General features: G+C 39.4%; 1 protein-coding gene across 1 annotated transcript in view; it reads left to right on the top strand.

The window, feature by feature from the left end:
* METTL4 (methyltransferase 4, N6-adenosine) overlaps positions 1-21292 on the top strand; it is a 473984-nt gene that overhangs the window by 374215 nt on the left and 78477 nt on the right. The window contains exons 11-12 of the transcript XR_009497264.1: positions 14532-14665; positions 20227-20276. The gene's annotated coding sequence lies outside the window, so the exon portion shown is untranslated. The remainder of the gene's footprint in view (positions 1-14531; positions 14666-20226; positions 20277-21292) is intronic.

The following is a 21292-nucleotide window of genomic DNA, read 5'->3' on the forward strand; positions in this document are numbered from 1 at the left end:
TAGAGAATTTTTAATTTCATTTATTGTGTTGTTCATCATTGTTTGTTTGCTCTTTAGTTCTACTAGGTCCTTGTTAAATTTTTCTTGTATTTTCTCCATTCTATTTCCAAGATTTTGGATCATCTTTATTATCATTACTCTGAATTCTTTTTCAGGTAGACTGCCTATTTCCTATTCATTTGTTTGGTCTGGTGGGTTTCTACCTTGCTCCTTCATCTGCTGTGTGTTTCTCTGTCTTCTCAGTTTGGTTAACTTACTGTGTTTGTGGTATCCTTTTTGCAGGCTGCATGTTTGTAGTTTCCGTTTTCTTTGGTGCCTGCCCCCAGTGGCTAAGGTTGGTTCAGTGGGTTGTGTAAGCTTCCTGGTAGTACCTGTGTTCTGGTGGATGAGGCTGATTATTGTCTTTCTGGTGGGCAGGACCGCGTCGGGTGGTGTGCTTTGAGGTGTCTGTGACCTTATTATGATTTTAGACAGCCTCTCTGCTAATGGGTGGGGTTGTGTTCCTGTCTTGCTAGTTGTTTGGCATAGGGTGTCCAGCACTGTAGCTTGCTCGTCCTTCCGTGAGGCTGGTTCTTAGCATTGAGACGCAGATTTCTGGGAGAGCTTTCTCCGTTTGATATTACATGGGGCCGGGAGGTCTCTGGTGGACCAATGTCGTGAACTCGGCTCTCTCATCTCAGAGGCACAGGTCTGACACTCGGCCGGAGCACCAAGACACTGTCAGCCACATGGGTCAGAAGAAAAGGGAGAAAAAAAGAATGAAGGAAAGAAAAAATAAAATAAAATAAAGTTATTAAAATAAAAAATAATTATTAAAAATAAAAAAATAAAAAGTAGTAATAAAAAGGAAAGAAAGAAGAGAGCAACCATACCAAAAAACAAATCCACCAATGATAAGAAGCACTAAAAACTATACTAAAAAAACAAACAAAATAAAAGGACAGACTGAACACTAGGACAAATGGTAAAAGCAAAGCTATACAGACAAAATCACACAAAGAAGCATACACACACACACTCACAGAAAAGAGAAGAAGGAAAAACATATATATATTGTTGCTCCCAAAGTCCACTGCGTCAATTTTGGGAGGATTTATTGTCTATTCAGGTATTCCACAGATGCAGGGTACATCAAATTGATTGTGGAGATTTAATCCTCTGCTCCTGAGGCTGCTGGGAGGGATTTCCCTTTCTCTTCTTTGTTTGCACAGCTCCTGGGGTTCAGCTTTGGATTTGGCCCCACCTCTGCCTGTAGGTCGCCCTCTGGTGTCTGTTCCCCGCCCAGACAGGACAGGGTTAAAGTAGCAGCTGATTCGGGGGCTCTGGCTCACTCAGGCCGGGGGGAGGGAGGGGTATGGAATGCAGGGCTAGCCTACGGCTGCAGAGGCCAGCGTGATGTTGCACCAGCCTGAGGCACGCTGTGTGTTCTCCCGGGGAAGTTGTCCCTGGATCACGGGACCCTGGCAATGGTGGGCTGCACAGGCTCCTGGGAGGGGAAGTGTGGATAATGACCTGTGTTTGCTCACAGGCTTCTTGGTGGCTGCAGCAGCAGCCTTAGCGTCCCATGCCCATCTCTGGGGTCTGTGCTGATAGCCACGGCTCATGCCCATCTCTGGAGCTCGTTTAGGCGGTGCTCTGAATCCCCTCTCCTTGTGCACCCTGAAACAATGGTCTCTTGCCTCTTAGGCAGGTCCGGACTCCCTCCCGGCTATCTGTGGTGCACTAGCCCCCTTCACGCTGTGTTCATGCAGGCAACCCCAGTCCTCTCCCTGAGATCCAACTGAAGCCCGAGCCTCAGCTCCCAGCCCCCACCTGCCCTGGCAGGTGAGCAGACAAGCGTCTCAGGCTGGTGAGTGCTGGTCAGCACCGATCCTCTGTGCAGAACCTCTCCGATTTGCCCTCTGCACCCCTGTTGCTGCGCTCTCCTCCATGGCTCCCAAGCTTTCCCCCTGCCACCACCCGTCTCCCCAGTGAAGGGGCTTCCTAGTGTGTGGAAACTTTTCCTCCTTCACAGCTCCCTCCCAGTGGTGCCGGTCCCATCCCTATTCTTTTGTCTCTGTTTTTTCTTTTTTCTTTTGCCCTACCCAGGTACATGGGGAGTTTCTTGCCTTTTGGGAAGTCTGAGGTCTTCTGCCAGCGTTCAGCAGGTGTTCTGTAGGAGTTGTTCCACAGGTAGATGTATTTCTGATGTATTTGTTGGGAGGAAGGTGATCTCCAAGTCTTACTCCTCCACCATCTTGAAGGTCTCTCTGATTTGCCATTTAGATGCATGTTTTTACTTTAACCCATGGCACCATCCTAGGTGCTTTGTCTTATTCACTTTGGTTGTTTGAAATGACTCCTAATTCATTGGTACAATAGAACCTGAGCATTTTCAATATGCTGGACATATTTCTAGGTACTGGTGATACGGTGGGGACATAGCAGTGAACCAAACAGACAATAGTCCCCATACTCACAAAACTTATACTAATTAAAGATCATTCTTAACAACTTGTGGTCACTGACCTTAAAGTACGATTCTGGATCTCGCCATTAGGTTAAATTCCCAATCTGGTCCAGCATCTCTTGTCTTGGTTTTGCATTGCATATGTATGATCTTCTGCTGTCTGTGTTCTTAATGAGAAAATCTTCCATGTGTTCTAAGTCAGCATGGAGGTAACATCCAGAGCCCTCACAGGTTCAACAAACTACAGCCTAAGTAGCCACTTGTTTTTAAAAATAAAGTTTGTAGGTCCACGGCCATGCCCATTTGTTTAGATCTTATCTGTGACTGCTTTCAGGCTATACCAGCAGAGTTGAGTAGTTGCAACAGAAACCATAAGAACCACAAGCCTAAAATATTTACTATCTGTCCCTTTAAGAGAGTTTGTCAATCGCAATCTATTCTAGATCATTGACTGCAGGCTTTTGAGTTCTGAGTTCTCACTCTGTGAGCCTGTATCTCCCTATTGGTTGTTCTGCTGTTAGAAGAGAACACTATTCCCCCCTCCTGATGTTTCATGAGCATGGAAGAACTCCTAGATTTAATACCCCTGACTTCCCTGTCTCCTCTCTGATCCTTCCCAGGGACAGTGAATGACCTCCCTGACTGGCAAGTGTGGAGGAAGCACCTGGACATGAGTGGCTTAGCCCCTTCTCTTTGCTTCTTTTGGATCTGCCTGCCTGTGGAGAGGTCATTCTTGACTGGCTCTTCACCCTGTAGGAAGCTTAGTGGACAAGACACCGTTGCTGCAGCAAAGGTCTGAAGTTTGGGGAGCAAGTTCAATCAAACTGGTGCATATGCATTCTCCAAAGGGCATTATGACTATGAACGGAGATACTTTAATCTTATCTGGCTGATCCCTTCATCTGTCTTTCAACTGGTTCCAAGCTTAGGTGGGGAAAAATCAAGCCTTAATAAAACCTCAAATTTTGATGCATCAGCTAATAGCTTTGAGAACTAACATGGCAGCTTATGGAGGCTTTGTCAGGAAAGTGGCTGTTTCTTAATGGTGTGGAGTTTAGTAAACTCTTGTTACAGGGCCCCTAACAAATGCTGTCAATCGGACATTTTGGTAAGCTTGCAAACCTGAAGTAACATTTCAACTAAAGGGCAAAAAGAATCTTTCTGTAAATAGGCTTTTTGAGTATTAGGATACTGCATTAGTATTAGAACAAATTTTACTGCTTTTACTCAGTTTTTCGGCCAGATTTACAGGCCAGGATATTAAACTGAAAAGCATACTTTGCAGGTTGTGCTCAATCAGCTTCCAGGCTTGCAGCTGCCACCTTCCTTGGAGGACTGCCCTGGGACTGCTCGGGCTGCCTTACCTGGAGGGGGAACTGGCAATGCCTGGGAGTTACAGAAGTCCACTGCCCAGTCCTCTTTTGCCAAACACCAAGGTGCAATTTATACTTGCAAACTGTCTGAGGGTTCAGGCTGAGGCTGGAACTCTATCTGAAACTTTATCATATCTTTTCTTGGCCTTTTCCCCCTTCTCTATCCTACTTTCCTTATCCTCTCTGTCCTGGGAGCACTTGATTCATAAATCACTTGTGTTCAAACACTTGACTCAGGATTTTTCTGGGATAACCTAACCTAAGACAATATTTTAAAAAAAACGAGGACAAAAACACATACACAAAAGACCAAATGCCTGGACATGAAAGAAAAGGGAAGGTAAGAGAAAGGAGGCTCTTGGATCCAGAGAACAGTACTAGCCCCACATCTAGTAGAGACAGAAAGGGATTATCTGAGCAGGAGGTGAAACTAAATCTACCTAAAAGAAGTTGCTGAATGAAGAAGACAAAACACTGGAGATATATCCCACTGCTGTGGAAAATATATAGCAAAAAAGAAATGCTATGCACAACCCAGAACATTCAATCCTGAGGGAGGGTGTTGTCTTGATCACATTGCAGAATTGTGGATCCTCACAAGGCCCCTAGAAGCACTAGATTCAGAAACATCAATAGAGGTTTTGGTTCAGGAGTCTTCTAAGGGTGATTTTCCATTTGAAGTAAATGTGGGAATGAAAGTGAAACCTCCCCTAGGAGGTGTGTTTTGTAGGCCTGAGCGTCTCCATCATAAGAAGCCGTGGAAGCAGCCTGAGTGGTGCAAAACTGAAAATACCTTTTCAAAAGACATGGTGGAGTCCATCGTAAATACAGTACTCAGGTGCCAGGAACACCAGACTCAAAGGGGAACTGTGTTTTAAGAGGTTTTAAAAATGGCAGATGGAAAGATGATCACAAATATGCCTGGGAGAGTGGTGCTGCTAATATTGTAAATTTGTGTAGTTTGCAAAAAAAAGCAGAGATGTCTTAATGAAGTGATCTGACAGAGCAGATTGCAGGCATAGGTGCATGTTCCTCCCAAATAAAGAAATCATGGCATCATCATAACCTCCTGCTGGCACTTTCTTCTAAGTGAGTTTGCCCTCAGCTCATGGATTCTAGAAAAGTCTGGCATCCTGGTGAGACTGAAAGGAGAAATGTTCTCCATTTACCTTCCTGCCCTCAGGTCCAATGAGTGTCAGCAGTGGGTTTTGCAACATCAAAGGTTGGGTTCTGGGAACATAATTCTGCCTAGGTTAACTACTCTCAGAGGGTAGAGATTGCTGTATTTTCTAAATTTAGTGGATATTCTGTGTGGAGCATATAATCTTCTATGTCTATCAACTTTTTGGATTTTTAAAAAAGTGGGACACACAAGAAACTGATTTTAATTCTGAGGTCCTAAGAAACTACACACATTCTCAAGGAAGATAATAACCCAGGCAGTAGCTGCTGAAGAAACCCAAATATACTCAGGCTCAGAATAAGACATCTCTATCTGCGACTGAGAAGGAGAAAAGCTTTTGAAATAATGATAATAATGATTACAGGGCTTTAACTTTAGAATTTTGGATTTTAGTTTCTTTGAACTTTTACTAGCAAGGACAAGAAAATTTTATTTTGTAATATAATGACTTTGGACATTAAACTCATAGACGCAAGGCAATTTGATTTTGGATTGAATTACTTTAGACTTTAAATCCTGTGGACTCGTAAGGGAATTTAATTTGGGGACATTAATGTCTCTTTAGGAAATTACAATGGAAGGTAATTTGTATTCAAATTTATGGCTCCTATATGTGTTGGCATTTTTTAAAATGGCATATCTTGATGTTGTTATTCAATTTCTTTGCAAAACGTTTAATGACCTATGTTGGATGTGGCCAGACATAACTCAGAATAAGAAATTTAGACATGGCCTTAGCGTTAATTTATTTGGTGACTATTTTCAGAACCTTTCAGGGACAAATTCAATGCTATTTGCCAGCATTATCTGGAGAATCCACAAAACAACCATAGCTCATATTAGGGGAGAGGGCTCATGAAGGTGGACCAGAACTGCCAAGACAGATTTCTGCTCTCCTGTCAGAACGGAATAATACTCTCCTGGTTGACCATAAGCTTGATAGTTAAACCAAATGGGTTAATAGAATAAACAGCTGTGGATTATTAAGGGGAAAAACTGCTCAACTTCGTAGGTCTCATGTGGAGGGACTTCTCTAGGGTAACTCTCCTGACATTTTGCCCCATGGAACAGGAGGGAGGTTCCTGATAAGTGACTAACAATCATGGGTGTAACATTCTTGATTGGACATAGCTGATCTGTTACTGTGGATCCTGTTTTCTCTTCTGTTTCTTCCCCAGTCCAGGCCTTTGTGGTCTGTGCACCCAAACTTTCCACTCTAGTGGCTTTCTCAAGTTTTAGATTTGCAGAGAGTGTTGGCGAGGCATTTTTGTTCTCAGCCCTAAACCACATTCTCCAAATATTTGTGTCTGTGATAAAAGTGATATTTTGATTTGCATTTGTTTACCTCTTAATGGGTTTAGAACTTGTGCAAGAAAGAGAGAGGTGTTATATATTGGACACATTGAGATGCCAACTTTAAACCTTGACTTTACTGAGCCCTGGTCTTCTGGCTTGATTTCCTAACTTGATCTACTGCCTGCAACTTGATAATTTTTTTCTACAGTATATCATCTGCCAATTGTCCTTATAACCATCCTAGTATCAATAATGTAGACATGGCTGTACTCTTTTTATCTGAAACGCAATTTAGCAAAAATTACTTAGGAAATATTAACAGTAAGGTGGAACAACGTATTTGGCTCATGTAAATGGATGAAACAAATTTTGATAAGATGGATTTGCAACCACTCAGGTATTAGCCATTGTGTAGATAAAACATTTACCTGTTTGTTTCACTTTTTATCCAAAAGTTTTGTGTCATATAGATGGAGTAAAGGAACATTGGATTTAATTTTAGCAACCGTGTGGTTGTAAATTCTTGTATCTCTAATCTAAACCCATCCTAGGAATCTGCCCACATGCTGAGGTTACTGCTTTTTAGTTTGTTTTTGATCAACTTTTCTTACTTTAAAGGATGTCTGCATCCAAACTTTATACATAAGAAACTCCACATAAAATATATATGACTATAGTTCTTAGTGCTCTTTTGTAGCTTCTTGTTTCCTTTCAACAAGGAAACAAGAAAGCAGGTCATTTTTTTTCATATTGAAGAAAGATCACACCATTAGATTTTCATGTTCAAGAGAATTTAAAAAGTTGCTAAAAGGCACTTCTAATTCTCTCTCATTCACTACTCTTTGGGGGATACTGCAGTCTAAGATTGTATCTTCCCTCGAGCATATTTTTTAGGTATCACATTTCAATATATTTTATAATTACCTGTTTTCATGACCCCTAATTTATAATTTATTGCCTTTAAATGAAAGTGTAGGAATAGTCTTGTATTAATAAATAAAAACTCATGAATTTATTTGATCCAGGCGAAAATAATGAAAAATAAATTTAAGTAAAATCTAGTGACCAAATGTAAGTTGATATTTTTTGTCTTTTTTTTCTATTGAAATTATGGACAGCAGGTACCCAATTGCAGAAATATTTAATTTCTGAATTTGCTTCTTCAAATTTTTAAAAGTGTTTCTTTACATAGGGTGCAAGTAGTTTTTAAAAGAATGTGTTTCATTACTCAGTTAACCAGAGGCCTTTATCATTCTTGAAAGGGTGGCAAATAGACTTTACATCTTTTGAGGTATCTGTGCAGGATTTACTTTTAAAGATGGAAAAAATATTTCAAAGGCAAATATAATGCAAGAATTGATCAATCTAGTTCCCTACCCAAGGGAAATTAAAGCTTGACAAATCCTTTGTTAGCTAGTTACATTTTCAACTGAAAATAAGAAAATACAGATGAAAGAACTTCGATTTCATGCAAGTCATGAACAAAGTTACCATTTATTTGGGAAACATACTGTCTTGTTCAGAGCATGAAACTTATTACCGTACATTTGTCTTTGTAAACATAAGTGTCAGTATATCTAAGAGCAAGAAATGATTTTGTGTCCACAGTCTCAGATGAACATCACCCTCTTGATTTTCTTCATTTTAATGGATTTTGAAATAATCAGTGGAAAGTGGATCACAGCTGTAACTGCTAAGATGCAATTTGGTCAAAGGGGCTGTTCAGCTTTCATCCTGTAATCAGAGCTGACAATCTAAGAAACATAAAGATCTCGTGTTTGCTGGATGGGTACTAATAAAAACCACCAACAGAGTTCAAACATTCATTTAATGCACGGGCCCATCTGGAGAACTATTCAAGACCAACTTATCAGGTGGTAGGTTAATAGTGAACATTATTACACACCCACACCCGTACACTAAGCATCTGTATTTTTTCTCCTTGAAACAGTGACAATATTGTATCACTCTTTTACATTATTTTTGGAAATATTTGAAAACTGAAACACATTGGAGTGGCTTACTGACCTCCCAATCTGAACAAATCAGTATGAGCATGCCCTCTGAGCTCTGCATCAGTGTGCAGAGACATGAGGACTTTTGTTTTTAATCTACATGTTCATTTAAATATAACATAGTAACAAAGAAGAATATAAATAGTAGATAACATTTAGAGGGCTGCTGAGACTAGAGTGATAAGCTTCTGAAAACAAGCAATCCTTTTAAATATAAATTAAAAAAATAAATGCTTTAAGAAATTTAATTCAGTGTTGGGGTAATGATGGCAATTATAACAGAAGTGACTAGTTGATACTTTTGGGTCAAACAAATCTGAGTTCAAAGCTAGGCTTATCTGACTACTAGCTGTGTGATCCTTGAGTAAGCTACTTAACTTTCTTTCTTCATCTATAAAATAAAAATAGATTAAGTTTTTTTTTTCTTCCATCGTGGGTCAAGAACTAAGACAATGCACATAAACTTTTTAGCACTGTGCTTGGCACACAGCAAGAATTCAATATTAGCTAAAATGCTATGAACAACAGTAATAAAAACACTAGTGATCATAAGGAACATAAAAGGGTGGGAGAAGTACTTTGTTTCACGGTGCAGCAAGATTTATAGGAGTATCAAGATACCAAGGTAAGATGGCTATTAGTGATTCAGGGAAATGAAATCTGGTGGAGAATTTGAGACTGGGTATCTTAGAAGCTGGAATTTCACCATTCATCACCATCCTGGGGATAGTGCATTTTGAGACAGAAAACAAGGTGGCTTGCTTCTGACAAATGGTGAAAGTGGCAAGGATGGGACACGTGGAAGAATTACAAGGACTTAAGTCGTTAACTGACAAGGGGAGAGTGTATTTTTATTTTTGTTATTATCATTTGTTTTTTAGCTTTAAACTTCTCAGAGTGATTATTCAAAGAAAAATTGATAAAAATGTAAATAAGTTTCAGGCTAAAAAAAGGAATAAGAATAGATTTTATTTATTTATAAAAAATAAATAGGTTATGTATTGGAGGTGCTTTTAATGTAATACATGATATTTTAAGAGCATTTGGAATATAGCCGTTAATTGCTTCAGCATTTCTACAGGCTTGTGGTGGAGCTCAGGAATATGGAATTTTACAAGCGCTGCAATAATTGTAACTCATATGTCCTTGGACCACACTCTGAGAAACACTGTCCTAGACTTTGCTACTTAAACTGTGGTCCGTGGACCAGCAGCCTCAGCCTCCCATGGCAGCTTGTTAGAAATGCAGAATCTCAGGCTCCATCTCAGACCTACTGAGCCAGAACCTGCATTTTAAAAATATCTCCAGTGGTTTGTACACACAGTAAAGGTTGGGAAGCTCTGCTCCAGATACTTCTCCACTCCTCAGGGACATTCTGCTGACATAGGGGCTACAACCCCCCAGCTGCAGAGCGTCTGATGGCACCTGTGCAGGGAGAGCAGGCAGTTCATTTCCTTTCCTAGAAATGAAAGGTTTGATCAATGATCCGAGCCCTTCCAGCTCTGGAATTCTTAGATTTTAAAAGTTGTTCTAATATCAATTTCACCTAATATTGGTTCCTTTATCTTTCTTCAACTTACTTATTTTCCCAAGCACTTTTCATTGCTCTAGTCTCCTTCAGCTTATACCTACCTTCTTTTCAGAATAAAGCCTGAATTGCTGATTTGATACCTTTCTTTGCACACTGTGAGGACTAATTCCTTCATATTTACGCCATCCCTCTTGCAGTTCAGAGCTCATTTCTCCTTTTCTTTTCAAATATTCTTTCTTCAAATGTTCTCTGTCTATTTTACGATTTTATTCCTGTTTTCAAAAACAAAAATGTTCATGAATATTTGAAAAACACTAAACAAATAAACCCCGATAATGACTAAACAAACATTTAACAAGTTTCTTTTTCATAAATAAGACATAAGAAGAAGCCTAACAGAAATTGTATGCACTTACCAATGAATCATCACTAATGAGCCCAAATGTCCCCTTGTGCACAGTGCCAAGGCTGGGCAAACACAGATAAGAAGACAGCCTCTGCCGGCAATCCAGTGGGGATTTCAGATGTATAAACTGTAAAATTCTTTTATTATATACAAGTAGAAATTGCAAACCCTGAAAAATTATAGTTCCAGGAAAATCTATCAAGCTATTTCACCAAAACAGTCTCTTCTCTTCTCTCTTTTTTGTTTTTGGTTTTATTTCCTCTCCTTTCCTCTTCTCTCTTTTTCTTTCTTTCCTTTCCTTTTCCATTTTCTCCTTTCCACTTCCTTTCTTTCTCTGCCTCTCTTTCCTTCTTTGCTTTTCATTTTTATCATGCTCAGTTTTTCCTTTCTAAGTAAAAGCTGCAGAAAGCATAGCATAGGTACAACATAAAGCAACTAATGAATACTTCATCTTGGTTTTTAGGTGACTAATAATGATACTTTTATCGTTCAGCATACATAAAATCTGAATTGGGTGAAATCAATCCTGAGGACATTCCCAAAGAATGAATTTTGTGTTTTGCATTTTTAAGTTCTGTGTATGGTATTTCTGAGGATTAAGAGAAGGCTCTAAGGAGCAACCCACATTTCTGAATTGTAGCTGGTTTATCACGCTCAAGATTAATATTATCTCTGTACTCTTACTATTTGGCAGCCATTTAAAAAACTTTTCTCAAAAGTATTTAAATAAGTTAAAATATTTAACTTAAAATGATACACATGTTATTTACCTTGTTGTTTTTACATAATAATCTCTTTGTTCAAAGAACACAATATGATATCTGTAAGGGAGTTTAGAATAATTGGGAACATGGGGAACAACAACAAAAAAGGAGAGAATAAGTTTCTTCAGGGAAAAGCAATACAGAAAATTAACAATAGTGGTTTCAAAGAAACAGATGTAGCTAAATCCTTGTTTTATGCAGACACTGGAAAGGCAAACAGAATTCCCAGCTCTTAGGAGGTGAGGTAGGGGACCTGCTGGAACCTGGTAAACTGGGAAACTTACCATGTTTCATGATTCTAAAACACATTTCCCCTCTACATTTTATCATCTCTAAATTGGAATAGGTCTGAAAACAGATGGTCTGTTATTGTCTAACTGGCAATATTTTCCCCTCTTTTCTAGCAGGACATAAAATAATGGTGTGGTTTACAGACAATGGTTGCTGAGATTCAGCGAAGTACGGGTGTAGTGGTGATTTCAGTGGTACCTAGATATATTCTAGCCCCCGTCCAAAGTATTTGAGGGTTGCAGCTGCTTAGGTTACTGATGCCTAAAATTTCATTAATAGAACTTATTTACTTTGTAGTCTTTAACCAGGGGTGAGCACACACCAGGTTGTATCACTCACCTACGTCTTTCTTTGAACAGGTTTAGCAGAATTTCCGACCGTGGTGTTCTTTGCAGTTAGACTTGCTAGTAGCAGTCATTGATATGTGCTAGTGCAGGCTAGTCAGTGGCTTATGTCCTCCACTGTTTCTGATCGTTGACCCTCATTTTTTAGGAACAGAACTGTGTTTAGCTGCAAGACTCCTCTTAGTTAACAACAAAGCCATCTGAAGAATGAAAAATGCCCTAACCAACAAATCTTTGCACTTATCAGAATCAAAGGATTCCACACCTGCTTCTTGACCACGGATTTAGTTTGTTCTCATCTCAGGTCAAGCCTGTACCTAAGTCACTCTCACCACATCTGAAACCGTAGAGGCTGCTTGTCTCTTTAAGAGTGATGTTGAATATTGGCGAACCAAGTTGTTGCTTTAGAAGGTCCTCAACCTCAGTGCCCCTACCCTGGAAATTTTTATGTTAGAAGAACTCACTTTTATATCTTTGCAAACAACCAGGAATATTGATGTAGTTTAAACTGGAATGCAGAAGATATATATACCTAGGAGAGAAATTGCTGCATCTGGGTTATATGTACCTTCCATCTTAGTAGATATCGTCAAGTTGTTTTCCGTCATGGTTTACCAGAAGTATATGTGAAATTCATCTGCTCCACATCCCCCCAGTCTTTGGAATTGCCTATCCTTTTCATTTTAGCCATTCTTTCGGGTTGTGGTAGTATCTCTTTGTGATTTTAATTTCAATTTGGTTGATGACTAATGTACCTGTTTATATGCTTATTGGTCATTTGGATCTATCTATCTATCTATCTATCTATCGTTAATCTCCCATTCAAGTCTTTTGCTCATTTTTCTACTTGGCTGCTTGTTTTTTTTATTGACTTATGGAAACTATTTATAGAATTATTTTTATATTATATATGTTGCAAATATTTTCCCCCACCCTGTGGCTTGCCCTTTTACTCTCTTAGTGGCGCTTTTGATGTAGCCCAATTTGTCAGTTTTCCCCTTTAATGTTTAGTGATTTTTTTGGCGTTTGGTTTGATAGAGGCCCTGGGAAATTACCTTTCTTGCAGGGATTTATTTTGATGGTGCCTCTGAATCATCATTGTCTGTGCTAGCTCTATCCAGGCACTTAGTGCCACATGAATAGAGAGTGATAGAATTGAATTTATGGGAATTACTCTATACAGATGACCTCATAAGCAATTGCCTCTAATTAGTCACTTGAAGTCAATAACACAGAGACATTTTGTAGCACTCAACCATTCTTGGGAATAAATTATAGGTGTCTGAAAAGGAATCTTGGCCCCTTTCATGGTGCTACCCATTCCATGAGCTCTGTAGACTCAACTTGTGATTTCATTTGATAGTGTGAGAAGAAAATCAAAGATCTATTGATGTTTTCAACAGACTTTGCTATGTGAGAGCCATTTTTAAATTTTAGCAAATGTTAATTACCATATATTATGTGCCAGGAGCATTATTTAGCCTTGGGGAGAGAGAGATGTCTAAGACACATTCTCTTCACTCAAGAAGTTCATAGTGTAGTTTTACCCTTAGACAACTATAATAAGAGACAGGAGACCAAAAGCACACAAGGAGCACTTTGTGACATGGGAGTATACTGGCAGGCAAAGGTATATTAAGAAAAACTTTGGTAAGGTGTGCATCATTTGAAGGGACCCTAGAAAGGGTCTCTTGCTCACGACTGAATCTTTAATGGATGCTGTCTTCTTATAATGTTAAAAATGATTTCATTTGATATTGCATATTTCCTTAAGAGTATATATTCCTGTATACCCAGACCATTTTATGGAACTTTATAAATCTCTGTCAAATCATGGGCTAAAGTCCCTTCAGCTCTTTGTATTCTGAGCTACCAATTTCTGCTTTAGAAGCTGTAAATTCTTTTGATTCTTTTTCCGAGCTGTTTTAAGACCAGTGAATAACTTCCTTCAAGCAACGGGCGGCTCTTTCTAAAAATCCACAGTTACAATATTGATATGTCTCTACCATTGCTCAGAGGGATGGTTGGAGCTATTGATGTATATGTCAGGGCCTATAGTCTGTCAGTTGACTGTGCTTTCATTTTTCTTTTACATACTTACTTCTGGGTACAGTTCTCTCAGAGGTACTTTTGTGGCGGCCATCTCAGCCATGGTACTACTGGCACAGGCTTATGTCTTTGAACTTCAGACATCTGACAGCAAGAAAGTTCTTGTGATGGTCAACCAATGGCTCAGGGATTCTCTTCTGTATTTGTCCAAAAATTTTGAAACTTTTTTTTTTGATAGTTAGCCTCTTCAAATGTCAGGGAACATCACTGCTTTTCTTGATGCTTTGCACTTTACAATGTATTTTAAAAAATAGCTTAAGATATGAGTTCTTAGATACTTGATATATTATTCAGAACAAATTTGTTTGAAGGTACATCAAGCCTTTACCATTAGAACCACTTTTTCATGTTGCCTTTGTTTCAGTTCACTCAATATCTGGGTTTTAGTCTAGAATTCATGGTATGTGCTCATCCTGTTGGGGAAAAATGTCTTTTGAAACATCATGCAAAAAAGCTGAAAGCTTGCTCTCCCTTTTTGGTAGACTTCGTATAAAGAACCTAGCTAATTGAGCCATCTTGTAACTGTCACGTTACCTGAAAACTGTCTGAACCTGTTCACAAATCCCCATACACTCTGCATCATTTGACCATCGCCACGAGCCAGGGCAAAGTGGTACCTGAACGTGTTAATGGAATAGTGGCACCCATATCCCCAAAGGGTTAAAATAGTTCATGGGACTCTTATTCCTGGAAATTATTTCCTAATCTGTAAAAATTATACTCAGTAACAATCTGGAATTTGGAATCTTCTTCAATTCTCTCTTTTGCAGATTTGACTAGTATCTTTGTCCAGGCTGCTGTCACAAAATACCACAGGCTGGGCGGCTTAAACAGCAGACATTTATTTCTCACTGTTCTGGAGGCTGGAAGTCCAAGATCAAGATGCCTGCAGATTCTGTGTCTGGTGAGAACCCCCTTCCTGTTGCAAATGGCTGCCTTCTTGCTGTGTCCTCACATGGCCTTTCCTCAGTGTGTGCTTGGGGCAGGGGGAGAGAGAGAGAGAGAGAGAGGCACTGTCGTGTCTCATCCTCTTTATATAAGGTCATTAATCCATGATGAGGGTCCCAACTTCATGATCGAATTTAACCCTAATCACCCCACCTCCAAATACCATGCACTGGGGATTAGGGCTTTAAGATATGAATTTGGAAGTTGAGACACAAACATTCAATCCATAGCAACTAGAAACTAAAATGAAACGAAACAAAATGAGGTGGAGTGAGCACGTGCAAAGTTCCTGAAAAAGTTGAATTGGACATAGTAAAAGGATGGAGTATAGGCTTTGTGGATGTTGGCATTGAAATGTTAAGGAGTCAAACTCAAGCAACCTTCAAAATATGTTTTGTTATGGCCCACCCTGGAGACAAGGCTTTCTACCTCAGCTATTATTTGCAGAACAATGTATCCAGAGCAGTACAACAACCAAAAAAAAAAAAAAGCTTCCGTACTGGCCCCTAGCCCGAGAGCTCAACCTGAGAGTCACGTTGGCAAATTGAAGCTATCAGCATGACGTCAGAAAGCTTGTCTGCAAGAGGTGACTGTGGGAACAGTCACCAGGATCGTGACACTCGGTGAAGCCCCTTCTAGCTGACTTCCTGCGTGATAAAGGAAAGCTGGTGGAGGCTGGTTCTTTTCCCTTCAACAATGTGCCTGCCACCCTCTCAGAGCGCTGCTCCCTCACAATAGCACGTGTTCAAGATGAGACTATACCCTGGCTCTTTGCACCTCATTAAGCTTGTCCTCCTGTCTTCCAAGCAGGAGTTTATAAAAACTATGCTAACTGCCTGAAATTTCGTCACAGTCCACTGAATAAGTAAATGCAGGTTTTTAAAAAATAGTCATCGCAGTACCATATGAGAAATTTTATAGCCAATTTTTGACTTTATTCACAAGGTTTCAGTGGCGTAACCTGGCAGTCGCAGAGTTCAGTTCTCCCCACATTGTGTGTGTGTGTGTGTGTGTGTGTGTGTGTGTGTGTGCGCGCGCGCGCACACGACAGAGAGAAAGAAAGAGGGAGAGACAGAGGCAGACCTGAAGCCTGGGAGTCATGGAAACATAGCATAGCTTGGCTTGCGAATGTATGCCTTTATAGTAGAATTTTACTGAAGGAGGCAGAAGGATAATGTGGAAAGAATTCTAACCTTGGTTTTGTCCCCTCCTATTTTGTGAACTTGGATAAGTCACTTGGGTGTTCTGATCTGGAATTTAGTTTCCTCATCTATAAAAAGCAGCTTGGATCAGATGAGGTCTCAGCTTCCTTCCAACCCCAGACTTTAGCATACTGTGACTGTACCATTAATGTCACAGACTTTAGAACAAACATGAATTGGGGAGTCAGATTAACTTGGGTTTTAATCCCTGCTCTGTTCCTTATTTTCTGTGTAACACTGAGGAACCTTTACCTTTCTGATGGCCTATTTCTTCCCCTTTAAAATTGGAATTCTAGCTTCAGATTGGTTGAGAGATCTAAAAATATGTCAGGTAGGTAGCATGGTACCTGGCACAGAGTAGGTGTTCAATGTTGAAGGTTGCGATTATTAATGTTATGAGAAAGATGACTGTTCTTTCAGTTTGGCGATGAGAATTAGGTGGAGCTGGGCTTGGAGCATGTGGTTGAATAAGAAGGTGATTGTTGAACAGGTCAGATGATCCTGATAACTTTGGTTTGTGATGACACCAGTGCTTGTAATGCATTTGGAATTGGAGACCCTGTGTGTTTTATTTTGTTCTTCTTGATTCCTTAAGAAGGTGTTTCAAACAGGGCCCTTCTGTCTATCTGCTCTCCTGTTCCCCAGCTGTCACAAAGATAAACTCAATAATTGTGTGAGAGCAATCAATCCCAGAAGCCACATAAATCTTATTTATTTACCTCTTTGAGTAGCTCCATTTCTCACAACACCTAAGCTTCAAATTTTGGATACCTTATTGTTGTTTTGTGATTTTGCTCCACTATTAATAAATACTAGTTTTCATTTGTTGAGCTGTAGCTGTGCCAGAAACCGGTGCTTTTAAACAATGTACATGTGTGTCTTCTGCTTCCATCTTCACAAAGTCCTCAGGTACTTTTGTTATTATGTTTCCCAGATGAAGAAACCAAGGCTTGAAAATGTTGAGTACCTTTCCAAATGTTATTCAGCTTCAAAGTAGGAGGAAATTCATGACTGTTTCTAAAATTTGGGTTGTTCCTACTAAGATTTACTGTATCACATAGAATCAACCTTTCAAAAATTTTTATATGTTTTTTAAAAAGTATTTATTTATTTATTTGGTTGCACTGGGTGTTAGTTATGGCAGGCGGGCTCCTTAGTTGTGGCATGCGAACTTTTAGCTGTGGCATGCAAACTCTTAGTTGCGGCATGCATGTGGGATCTAGTTCCCTGACGGGGGATTGAACCTGGGCCCCCTGCATTGGGAGTGTGGAGTCTTATCTATTGTGCCACCAGGGAAGTCCCTAAAATTTTTATATGTTTTAATGCTTAAATCATAAATTAAATTGAACTAAAGATAGCTTTTTTTTCAATATTTTGAGAGTTTTTCAACTACCTCTGAGATATCTAAAAGCTGGCTCTAAAATAGCTTAAACATTGCTGACTGGAATGTTTTGCCAAATCAACTCATTGTAGAGATGAAAGAGCAAAATTTTAAGTATGATACAGTAGCAGAGGCTGAATAAGGATTCCAATTTTGGACTCTGAGTTTCCCATCTGTTTCTTAATTCCCAGGCTACCTGAGTCCTAATTTTATGTGGAATGTGAACCTATATTTGGAATAAAAATAAGAAAGAAAAAAACAGCTTTAATGATGTCAGGGATTAGGACCTTAAGCTTTTTCTGTAACCTCAAAATGCTTTTAGTCAATTTTATACCTTCTTTGCCTAAAAATGTGGGTATTTTTCCATATTCAATTCATCACTATACATCATGTATTTTTAATGCCAATCGTATTCTTTATGGCTCTTCACAAATCTTAAAAAGCTTTACTTCAACAGTGAAGATATAATGCAGCTGAAGTTTATGGGTACCATTTGAGCTGAGCATCCACATAAAAAAGGCTCTAATCATGACTATGCCTAAATGCATTCAGGAAGAGAAAGATGACAGATAGGACCTTAGCCATATCAATTAATAGAAGAGAATGATCAGTACCAACCCGGGTAAGTAGCAGGAACAATAACCAATCCAAAGCATCATAAAACTCCAGTGAATTGTAAAATATGGACCTCTCCTTTTTTGAGATATTTCTAATATATTTATCAGATTGAACATGTGTTTTAAAAACAGGATTCTGCTCTTATACAGTAGTTCACTGGCTAAAGCCCAATGGTTTATAAATCAGAACATACCTCAAGCAAGGTGTATCAGTCTGGTTTAGCAGTAATGCAACCTAACAACCAAACCCAAAATCTCTTTGGTTTAAAATAGCAGTGATTTATTTCTGGGTCATTGCTCTGCTGGTCAGCTAATGTGGTTCTGTCTCAGGCTGCGTGTTGAGCTCAGGTAGGCTGCAAAGGTCTTTTGTTTTGAGGTCAGTGGCTATCTGAAGCTTGTTCTTCTTGTGGAGGATGCCATAAATTCACAGGGAAAAACAGAAACACGTGATGCTTGTAGCTGAGAATTGACATAGTTTTACTTCCACTCACATTCTCTCAGTGAAAGCAAGTCACATGGCCAAGCCCAACTGCACTGGGGCATTGTAGCATTTGCTATGGTTTGCCCAACAGTGAACCATGATAAGGATATGGAGGGATGAAAACTTGAGCAAATAATGCAATCCAGCACATGTAGTGACTGAGTGTTAAGCTTTCTGAAAACACAAAGAAAGTGAAGACACAAAGTTTATAACTGTGCATCAGTGCTGTTTCTAGTGATACTGGGATTTGGCTGTTGTTTGCTTAGTTCCCTGGAAATCCCAAGGAAAACGGGTATAAGAAGTGAGAAGAAAGAATGGATATTCAATGAGAGAGTTCTAACTGGTGAAGAGACTTGCATTCATGGCAGCAGAGATGACTTACTGAGGTGTGATGCACAGCCAGGTCAGCCCCAGACCTCTGGAGACTGTCTGTGAGCCTGATGCTATTCTGCTCATTAACATATGTACTTCTCAAGCGCCTCTTAAGTTCATGACACTGGGCCAGGTGCTTTGGAGAAGAAGGGACGTAGTGGAGAAAATTAAGAGAGGTTTGAATAAATCCAGGTAAGAAAAGGTGGTGTTTTGTAAAGGCAAAGTGATGAGGGAATGGGTGGAGTAAAGAGCATTGATATTCAGGTGCTCAAGTTCCTGAGGAAGGAGGGAAGTTGGAGAATGCCTGTGTGTATGTGTGGAAATATCTTTCCTTTACCCTTCTGAATTCTCGGCTGAGGCCCCTGATTAACAAGAGGAAAGCATACACATTTATTTAGTATAAGTTTTATGTGACCTGGGGGCCTTCATAAGAAAATGAGGAACCAAATAAGTCGCTAAATCTGAGTGTTTTTGTGTGAGGTTTGATGAAGAGCTGTGGGAAAATGTGACGGGCTGAAAAAGGGTACGAGCTAAAGGCAGTGAACAGGGGGAACAGCAAGGCCTGTTTGTTCCGATTGCTCTTGGTGTCCCTCTGTCTCCAGAGATAAGGACATTCCTTTCCTCTGGGTGTAGGGAGGGCACTTCTCACTTGAGGGTCTTATGACCTGCCTCAGGAGAAGGTCAGAGAATCCTTCCTGCACTGGTTGTTTCTCAAATTCTTTCAGCTTGAAATGTTCAATATGCCAAGGTGCCATATTTTGGGGCAGTTTGTCCTGAACCCTATCACCTGTGATGAGAATGGGAAGACAGTGGTACAGGATTCAGTGACTCATTGATTTAGCAAATATTTATGAGTGTCTTCAATGTCCTAAGTCAGGAAATATATTATGTGTCAAGAATACAGAGGAGAAGAAGACACAGTCCTTACCTTCAGGTCATTGAGAGACTGAAGGAGGAGTCATACAGGTGAATAGACAATGATTAAGAGGTCTTTTAAGTGCAAAATAATGGTAAACATAAAGTCCTTCAAGAATCCAATAAAGGTATCTAATTCAGGATGTGAGGAAAGATTTCTAGGGTCCACTGATTAAGCCAGGGTACAGAAGGACTCAAGATGACAATATAGGCTTCAAAACAAGAAAAATAACAGTGATAGCAGAGGAGCAGAGACTAGAAGTAGTGACAGTGAACAAGGAGGCTACAGTGTCCTGAATCTAAATTGGTGATCGTAGAAGCAGGGAGAACAGGACGTAAAAGTTGGGGTACCAGGTGTGGGGTCCAAACCCTCCGCTCCTCAGGGGGCAGCTGGTAGTGGGGAGTTCCCTCCCTGTTGTGTGTCGCTGTGCTGGGGTGAGGTTTGTGGCAAGATTGTGTTTCAGCCCCTCCTACGTGTTTCACTGTGCGTTGTTTTCTCATTTGCCCCATGTGTAGATGACACTTAATGGGTTTTTCGATTTCTTTCAGAGGGAATTGTTCCATATGCAGCTGAAGATTCGGTGGGTCCATGGGAGGAGGTAAGTTCACAAGTCTCCTATGTCACTATCGGGAACCAGAACTCCTGTCACATTCCTTTTAAAGGTTTTCATTTGCTACTTTTTAATTCAGTAACTATCTCATTAATTTATGCCCTACCTCTTCAGGTACTTTGTATATTCTTGAAGGACAGTGAGCTTGTGGTGCATTGCTTTTACTATTTTTTTTAAACATAATACATAGTGAAGTGGTATTGAAATATTTTGGAAATAAATGTAAGTGAATGTAAATAGTGAAATGGGTGAAAAATGTGTAGGTTCTATTTGGTAAAATGTGGAATAGTGGGATGAGCAGAGATTTCTAAAGCAGAAGGAATTAAAAGGGAAGTTGAAACAGACATTTTTATCTTGATGGATGGTGAAGATTATATAAATGGAACTAAATAACACAAATGCAATCGATACATAATATTGTAATACTAGTTCTAATGAATAAGCTTCTTATAGCAGTGATTCACTATATGGAAATCTCTTTACTATTAAGGTTTTCAGGGATTGGTTTTATACCCATATTAAACCTTCCATAGACTTGAATGTAATTGTTTTCAGGGATAACATGAACGTAAAATAAATAAATTTATAGAATAATTTCATTACAGTATTGATTTTTGTGGGACACAATCTCAAAGATACTCCAAGGAAAATAAGGTCTTATAAAGTAGGTGAAACAAATACAGAAAAGTTTAGTACTTTAAGTCAATATCAATCACTATATTGAAAACTGAATTGACTGAGAACACATTAAACATATTAAAGAACTGGGCATTAATTTAATGCTGGCATACCAGGAGGAATTAAAGATCTCATCAAATGATAGCCTTTTCTTGTATCTTGAGCCCTCTATTATAATATTAGAGAAAAAGATTTCTATATATGAACAAACAACCCAAAACCTCCTACCTACCCACCCAACCAATCAAATAAATAAACAACAAAACAAACAAGTAACTTTGTTGACTTTTCCTGTTTTATTTTGCCATTGGGTTTTGAACATGGAA

The sequence above is a fragment of the Balaenoptera ricei genome, chromosome 14 (genome assembly GCF_028023285.1).
Source record: "Balaenoptera ricei isolate mBalRic1 chromosome 14, mBalRic1.hap2, whole genome shotgun sequence".
In the NCBI taxonomy this organism is placed as follows: domain Eukaryota; kingdom Metazoa; phylum Chordata; class Mammalia; order Artiodactyla; family Balaenopteridae; genus Balaenoptera; species Balaenoptera ricei.